The sequence below is a fragment of the Microtus ochrogaster genome, chromosome 10, assembly GCF_000317375.1.
Source record: "Microtus ochrogaster isolate Prairie Vole_2 chromosome 10, MicOch1.0, whole genome shotgun sequence".
In the NCBI taxonomy this organism is placed as follows: Eukaryota; Metazoa; Chordata; class Mammalia; order Rodentia; family Cricetidae; genus Microtus; species Microtus ochrogaster.
Window position 1 is genome coordinate 218,835 of NC_022016.1, and position 8,652 is coordinate 227,486.

Consider the following 8,652-nt stretch of genomic DNA (forward strand, 5'->3'; position numbering starts at 1 on the left):
GCATTGGTCTGGACTCCAAATCCCAGCATGCCAGGTCCTGACCCCTCCCCATGGGAAGGTCAGGACCACTCCCACAGGGTATTTAAGTGGGTTATCAAAGGAGAAACGTGTGGTTCCCGGTTTGCCTGTGCTCCCCGCTTTCCTGTCTCTCCGCCATGCTCTTGGCCAACCGAGAGTGCTGTATTTAATAAAACATGGGCATTTAATTTGATTTAATCTGACCTAATTGGATTTTTTTGCACCGGTGGAGCGGCTCGTCTTAGGATTTTTCACATACTCTTGTTTTCTTTCCTTTTTTCTTTTTTTGTTTTGTTTTTCAAAACAGGATTTCTCTGTGTAGCTTTGGAGCCTATTCTGGTACTCACTCTGTAGCCCAGGCTGGCCTCAAACTTGGAGATCCCCCTGCCTTTGCCTCCTGAGTGTTAGGATTAAAGGCTTGTGCCACCACTGCCCAGCTTTCATATACATCTAAACCCACTCCAGAATCCAGAGGAAAATAAGTCCAATGTGGGCTTGCCTTGGCTGTGCCTCCTCAGGCAGGTCCTTAGCTCCTAACACCCTGCCCTAGAGCCATCTTCTAGGCTGGAGTTGTTTCCGATTTAGGAAACAGAATGAGGCCTGGAGCTGGGACTTGGCTTTTGCACTGCCCTGTGACGCTAGTGTCTTCAGCTGTTCATGTTGCTGTCTCGTACACTTGGTGCAGCCCTGTCACTGACTTTCATGCTAAATGGTTCTTAGCTTTGTTCTGAGCTGCATAGATCCCTGAGCATTAAACAAAGCCTGGCTTAGCTCTGGTTGCAGCTGAATTTTCTTTCAAGTGGAGTCCATCATGCTGCATGTTGCTTACTTTCCTTCCTCCATCCTTCCTCCTTGCCTGCTACCTCATCTCTTCTGCTCTGACCTCTGGGAGGTCTTTTTTCTACTCTGGTAGGCTCCTTTCTAGTCTTTCACTCCTTTCTCTTGAAGAATCTTCTCCCTCCTTTCTCTAAAGTAGCAAGGTGCAGAAACAAACCAGGCACTTCCCTCCTTGCCCATGTTGGCAGCTTCCTACTACCCTCTGGTTCCAGGCCAGGCTGCTGGCAGGGATCACACAGCCCCAGGTCTGGCTGCTGCCACTCTCTCCTCTTGCCTCCTTGTTCCTGGCAGGTTCCAGGCCAGCTTACTGTCTCAGCCTAAGATGCCCCTGCTGTCTTCCAAGCCTCAGCCAGACCACAGCCTCTCTGAAAGCCTCTCTCTGCATTTTCTTTTCCCAGCCAGCTTTGCCTGGGCCTTGGGAAATCTTTTCTGATGCTGGAATCCTGAGACTCGATTCTAGGCACTGTCTTCCTCTCTGCCCTCTTCGCAGTCTCTGCTGGGATACTTTTCGTTTTTACTACTCCTCCCTGAGCTCTTGGAGAGCACCTTGTGTCCCCACTGAATGCCAGGCTTTCTCTCTAGCATGCTTTCTAAAGCGCTCTCTTTCTCCCTCCATCCCCCCCCCACACACACACACACGGAGGGGGCAGCGTTGCTGCCTGTGCTACTTCCATCTAGACTCCAAACTGGCTTCCCCTGCTGCCCTGCCGAGGGCCTCCAGTGCTCAGCTAGAGAGCTGAGGCCCAGGTACAGCTCTCTGGCTCCATCTGCTCAGAGGGCCAGCCTCTTCCTGCATGGGCTCCTGTCATCTGTGCTCTCTTCTGTACAGCTGCATCTTTTACTGATATGCTAGTGTGTGAAAAGCAGATGGAGGCATTGCTTCATGTCGGGTTCCTTGCCCCTTTTCCTTAGAAGCTTGTCTGCTGGGTAGTGCAGTAGACAGGCTTCTGGTCCCCAGCTTCATGCTTCAGTCCTTAATTTGCACAGCTGTTTAGTAGGAGTTTCTTTCCACCCAGTCCTGGTGTCTTAAGCTGTAAAAACTGAAGTTAGCTGAATGATAAGACTGCTGTCCTAAATCGGCATCTCTTCTTGGGTGTCTCAGTGCTGACCTTGGGCCAGTTTCTGCAGTGCTGTCTTGAGTGCCTTTGTCAGATGTACACAAGTGCGTGTGTGGCCAGTGCTTTAGTACAGGCTGGTGGGGAACACCAGGCCAGGCCGGCTGACAGACCTGGGTTCAGGTGTGTCTGTGGTGAGCAGTATTACCCTGCCTGGCATATGCCTAGCACATTGCCCATGGGAGCCGAGCTTGGTCATTGGCAACTTGGAGTTTGGAACCCCTGGCCACTAAACTGAGGCACCTGGGAGCAGACGCTGCAGGGCAGAATGTCTGAAAGCCCAGAGGTGCCTCACTTCAGGTCTTCCACCGACTTTCGGCAGCACAGTCGTCCAGAATAACTGATATTATTCTCTAGCCTAAAGTAGTCGCAGACTTGGGCTAGGAGAAGCCCTCCCTTGTCCAGGAGGCGGGGAGCATGCTGGTTTGTTTTGGCTGGATGAGGGCCAAGAACAAACTGCAAATAAAGACAGTTTGGACCTTGGAAAATGTTCCATTGTCTCTGGTGAGTTAATTTTACCAGCAGCTGAATTCAGGAGGCTCTGAAGCAGTAATCAAAAAAATGCATCAATTTCCCATTGGTGAACTTAATCACCACATGTGCCTGAGCAACTGCACCTGTGGGACCCAGCTGCAGAGGCCAACTATCTAGAGAGAACAGAGGGACAGGCTGGGCCTCCTGCCCTCTCTGTCTCGGGAGTGGCCTTCAGTCTCTGCCCCACCATGAAGCCCAAAGTGCAGTTGCTCAGTCAGTCACCTCCATTGTCTGCTCTCTGAATGATCCTGCCTTCTGGATCTTTCTTTCAAGAATGCTGTCTGTTGGAAGACTTTGTCTTATGAGCCTTTTTTCCCCACACTTTCTGGTACAATGTCCTGGGAGGCCAGGGCAGGGGCTCAGAGACCAACAACTGAATTCCTTGAAATAGCAGCCCTAAGAACTGCTTGTAAATGACCCATGAATGAAGAGTGATCTTGTTAATAAGGTCTTGGTATTGTAGAGGCCAAGAAGCCTGCCTTTGGGAACCTGGCCCTGCCAGATTACCTCTTCAATCTTGGCCGTATTTTAAGCCTAACTGAAAATTTCAATTATCACAATGAGTTATCCTGTCCCTTGAAATGCAAAGGCTCTGCCCCAGCAGCAAGGCAACCTACCTCACCACAGACAGCTCCTCCCAACCTGTACTGTCAGGTGCCAGGTAGGTGCCTGTTTAGAGACCCAGAGAGCCAGTATCTTGCTGTAGGCTTCAGGGCTCTTAGAGCAAGATTTATTTTTCTCTTCCGCAGGTCAGGGCTCTTAGAGCAAGATTTATTTTTCTCTTCCGCAGGTGTAATGGGCACTGTGAAGCCAGACTGGCCAGACCGTGGAGTAGCTCCACTGTCACAGTTCATTCTTCCATTTAGTAGCTTAAGCTAGAGGCCCTCATGTCTTTGAGTCCTTTACTCTCCAGAAGCTATATGTCAATAGGTCCACTCGATTCCCCAAAGCCATCACTCCTTTCAAGTGATCATCTGCTTTCACCAAGACCACGTTGTGCAGTGGCTTTGCCCTTTAGCTCCCCACATCCACACTGATACTGTCCAACTGTCACCAAACACTACAAGTTTCTACACAAAACTGGATGTGTCAACCTCTGGTCAACCCCAGTAGGACCTTCTATCATACCTCGAGCATGACATGCAGGCCCCAGGGCTCCTGTGTTCTATCCTCATAGAGCTTTTTTCTTTCCTGCCACCACCAGACCTTGGCACATGTTGCTCATGCCTAACATGCTCTCACCCTGGCTTCCCTAGCTGGTTGACTCTTCTTGAGATCAGGAGCCCAGTCTTCATTCTGTCTAGCTTCTGTGTTTACAGACTTCCCTGTTGATTATCCCTCTTTTGTATCTGGCTGCTGTTTAGACTCTTGACAGCAACAATGGTGGGGCCTGGGTGTCAACAGGAGGCAGACGACTTCATTGGCAAATAGGGAAGAAGTCTGGATAAGGTGGGTGTGGGCACAGGATAGCTGGAAGCTACTGAGAGGGCCATACTGGAGTGTCCTCACAGGAGCCAAGGTAGGGGTAAGGCAGGGCACTCCAAGCCTCCTATCTAGAAACAGATGGTAGCCAAGTACCTTCCCAAAAGGGCTGTTTTTACTCCCAGATCCTTAATAGACTGCCATTGGGGAATGATCCAAATGTCCCTGGCCTCAACCTTTGAGAGCATGTTCTCCTTTCCTGCCCATATATCATCACTCCTTGGGTGTTTTCTGTCTTCATGATGCACTCTGGGAAAGCCATCCTTGCATGTTCCTCTTCTTAGAATGAATGCAGAATTCACAAAATAATCCCATACTAGTTCAGAATTATGAATAATAAAGGGTTATTTATTTAGGGAATACTTACAGATCACTGTCCTAGTCAACAGTCCTCTGCATGAACAGGGAACAGGAACAGAGTCTAGCAGCCGGAAGCAAGAGTCAGAAGCAAGAGAGTGAGCACATGCTTTACAGATGCATTTACAGTATAAGAGACCATGCCCAAGTGGGCTGGTATCTTAAAGACTATTGGCTGAAGGAGTAGAATGTGCTCCCACAGCACCTCCCCCTTTAGTTTAAATAAGAGTTCCAAACCCAAAACAAAACTATATACACTAGGAATAGATATCAAGTATAATTAGAATTACAACCAGCATAAACAATATTAAGCAAGGAACATATGCTAAATGTTTTAATAAATATTCTGTCCTAAAGAGTCTAAGTCTTATATAGGAAATGGCTTGGCTAGATCATAAGAGGACAGTAACTATGACTATTTAATCTTCAACACCATCAAAGACCTGAGAAGGGAGATAATATTACTTGAGCAGGCAGGAAGTACAATCAAGCTGCTTCCAAAGCGAGCAATATATGATGGAGACAATTAGCTACCTGAGCAATCATCCAAAGTCTCATTTGCAACATCGAAGCAACCAACTTTAGCTAAGGCCTAGTGTAACTGACAGACCATTTTCAGAGGCAGGAGACTTTTCAGAACCATCTTATCCTGTCTTGGAAAGATTTGACAATCTTTTTCCTTGTGTCCTGCTTATCCATTTTCTGATACCATGTACTTTGTTCAGCTCTCACTTCTGACTGCTAGACTATTCCTGTTCCCCATTCGTGCAGAGGACTGTTGTCTAAAACAGTGACCTGTAAGTTTTCCCTAAATAAATAACCCTTTATTATTCATAATTCTGAACTAATGTGGGATTATTCTGTGACTTCCACCTTCATCTGGAGCCCAACCATTTGGTTTTAGAGCCCCCAGCTCTGACTGCCTCGTGTATCCTCAGAGCATACCCAACTCAACAGGAGTCCTCCCTCAGCCACCTCAGCCACAGCCTGTGCACAGAGCCAGCAGTTCATTTGGATATAGAATTCTCACGCAAAGACCTTTCTTGCTACAGTTTGATCGTGGTTCTTTATATTTTCTCAATACATGCCTCTGAGTGGCTTCAAGTACCATCTGTGTACTGTGATTACCATTAATGAATAAACTGCTTTAGACCTATAGCAAGGCAGAACTTAAGTAGGCAGGGAAAGCTAGGCTGAATGCTGAGAGAAAGAAGGGTGGAGTCAGAGAGATGCCATGGAGCCACAGGCAGAGTCAGACATGTCAAAACTTTAGCAGGTAAGCCACAACCACGTGGCAATATACAGATCAATAGAAATGGGTTAAATATAAGATTTAGCCAATAAGAAGCTACAGCTAATGAGCTAAGCAGTGATTTAATTAATATAGTTTCTGTGTGATTATTTTGGGTCTAAGCTAGCTGGTTGGCTGAGAACCAACAAGCAGCCTCCCACTACATTACAAATCTAGGTCCCGCTTTTACCTTCGACCTCTACTCTTTCCTCCCTTTTCCATTTCTGCCCATCCTTACAGCCACTGACCTGCAGATGGGTTGGGCACCTCTGGTATAGGAGAAGGCAACATTCTTCCTCTGAGTCTTTCTACCTTTAGCTCCTTACCTGGTTTCTGTAGAATCAGGGTGAACTGCACTGCAAGACAATGAATCTCTCATAACCATTCTTTGATAGTTGGCTCTCCAGTGTGACATGGCTTCCTACATCTCTCATCCATCTGAACCCTCTTTGGTGGTGTCCCTGGCCCCTTCCATATGGTACCAGTCTCACCACTCTCTTCACAGACCCTGAAATAACCTGCAACTCTTGGCCATGTATACCTTACTTCTAGTCTAAAAATGCTCATCTTGCAAATCTTTAGCCCAACACCACAAACACCAAAAGCCTCACCCAGGCATCACCTCTAGGCATCTGTTCTTTAAATCACAATTTTCCCCTGTATAAGAAACACAATCCTATTTTTCTACCCCTAGTAACTGTATCAGTGTTAGATTTCAACTACAAGCAGCTAAACTAATTGAGACCAAAGAAGGGATCTAAACTCCATTGATAATTTGACTATATTAGTAAAGACATAGAATTGAGATAAGTAAATTGTCTTGTTCTGCTATGACCTATCAGTATTCTAGGATCCTGATGATTATTTCCCAAGCTTTGCTTTTAAGAGGATTCTGGGAAAAGTTGATTCTGTATCAGTTTACTGAATTTGCTTTTTTATCTATTGAACATATATGCCAGGAACTACATCTTACATTGTCATATTTAATCCTATTGAGTAGTAGTTTTGACTTTATTTTTATGTATATAAGCATTTGACCTTATGAAATCTATATGCATCATGGGTATGCTGTGCCTGTAGAGACCAAAAGAAGGCATCAGAATCCGTGAGACTGGAGTTACAGGTGGTTGTGAGCCACCATGTGGATGCTCTTAACCCCTAATCAATCTTTCCAGCCCTGATATTATGTCCTTTCAATAGAGGAAGAGGAATTCACAACAATTTTGGTATTGTATAATAATTAAACAGTCTTTGTGGCAGGCAGCATGATGGCCCCTTAAGATGCCCACACCTGCCATGTTTCTCTTGAACTGTAAACATGGTTTTTTATTTGCAAATGAGCATGTGTAGAGGTGATTCAGACTCCATAATCTGACTTGGAGAGTTTCTGTTTACCCAGGTGGGCCCAGCCTGATCAGAGTCTACAGAAATGGGTCAGAGAGAGCTGTGACATCTAGAAGAGGAAAAAGAAGTATGGTCAGGGTGAAGGGCAATGCCAGGAGTCAGGAATGCAGATGACCTTGAGAAGCTGAAGGCATGGCTACAAAATGCCAGAGAAGTTTATGGGAGAACTGTATTGGGTCTGTGGTTTTCAGGTGGTGCAGTTCATCAGGAGGAGGAGAAGCTGCCTATAATGGCAAGAGTTTGTGGTAGCAACTTGTTCACATGGTTGACTTGCAAACCAGAAGCAGAAGCAACTAGAACCTTCAAAGCCAGCCTCTAGTGATCCACCTCTAACTACACCCACACGGCAGAGTCTCCAGAGCCTCTTGAAATATCCACACCAGCTGAAGACCAGGCATTGAAACACTTGAGCCTGCACAGCACGCTGCATGTTAAAACCGTGACGATAACACTACATTCCAGGGAAACAAACCTTACCTTGTGCTCAGTGAAACCTGTTCCAGTTGCCTCCCTATGATACATTAGGACAAAAAGGTCATGCTATCTAACATGTCTATGTTCGTGATGATCTCTGATGACAGCAGTGGAAAACTAACATGCCTCACATAGTGAACATGGATGAGCAAATGACTTCACAGGTAATGTGTCATGTTCTTGTAACAGTACAGGATATGTACTGACGTGAGTACCTGACTTGGGAACTCATGAGCTGCCATTCCTGAAGGAGCACCACAAAAGCTGTGGACATCAGAGAGGAGACTATTGGCTGGATGGGCAGGTACTGGCAATGGGCCTTCTACGAAAAGACCCTGGAGATGATAGCCAGAAGCCATGTGCTCAGGCTGGGAGACTATGGTTCTCTCTACCCACTCAGGCCTCTGCCACCACCCTGCCCTTAGGCAAGTTGTTATATATGGTTACACTACTCCATTACTTTAGAATGTGTCTGTGTAATGTGCTGAAGGAATTATTGAAATGTGTAATTACAGTGTGCCTTGTAATATAAAACAAGTCTATTATATTCATTTGATGGAACCATGTGCCATAATGTCTATTCTAATATAAGTGATCCTGCCATTAGAGTGTTATATTGTGTGTGATGGTAATTGTCCCTCCACAGACCTCAACTTCTCACCTTACCCGGTTGGTTGTCATCCTTCCTCAAAACATTTCTTCTGCCACAAGACGGGGGATACATGGGCTTCCCAGGTACAAAAGTATTTGGGAGCACTTTATCTAGTCCCTCATTAGACAGACATGTAGGTACGTGAAGCCCAGAAGAGTATGCTTGTCTGGCCAAGGCCCAGAACTGGTCAAAGGCTCCCATCTCTTAAGTTCTAGCCAATGTTCAGTTCAGTGTTTTATGGGTGGTTCTGGGATTTGGAACCCTATTTTAAAAGAGCGTAAAGGCAGACTGAGATGGGCATCCAGGGTCCTGGTGACTGAGGAGGCCATTAGGCCTCCTTTCCTACTCCGAGAAACCTTGGGAAACACTAGAGCTCCAAGGGACACCATCTGAAAAACAGTGACTCAACCAAGCTCCATTTTGTCTAGATGGAGAGCTGAGGGTCTTGAATGAAAATGAGAGCTTATCAGGTATTCTAGTTTCATTTC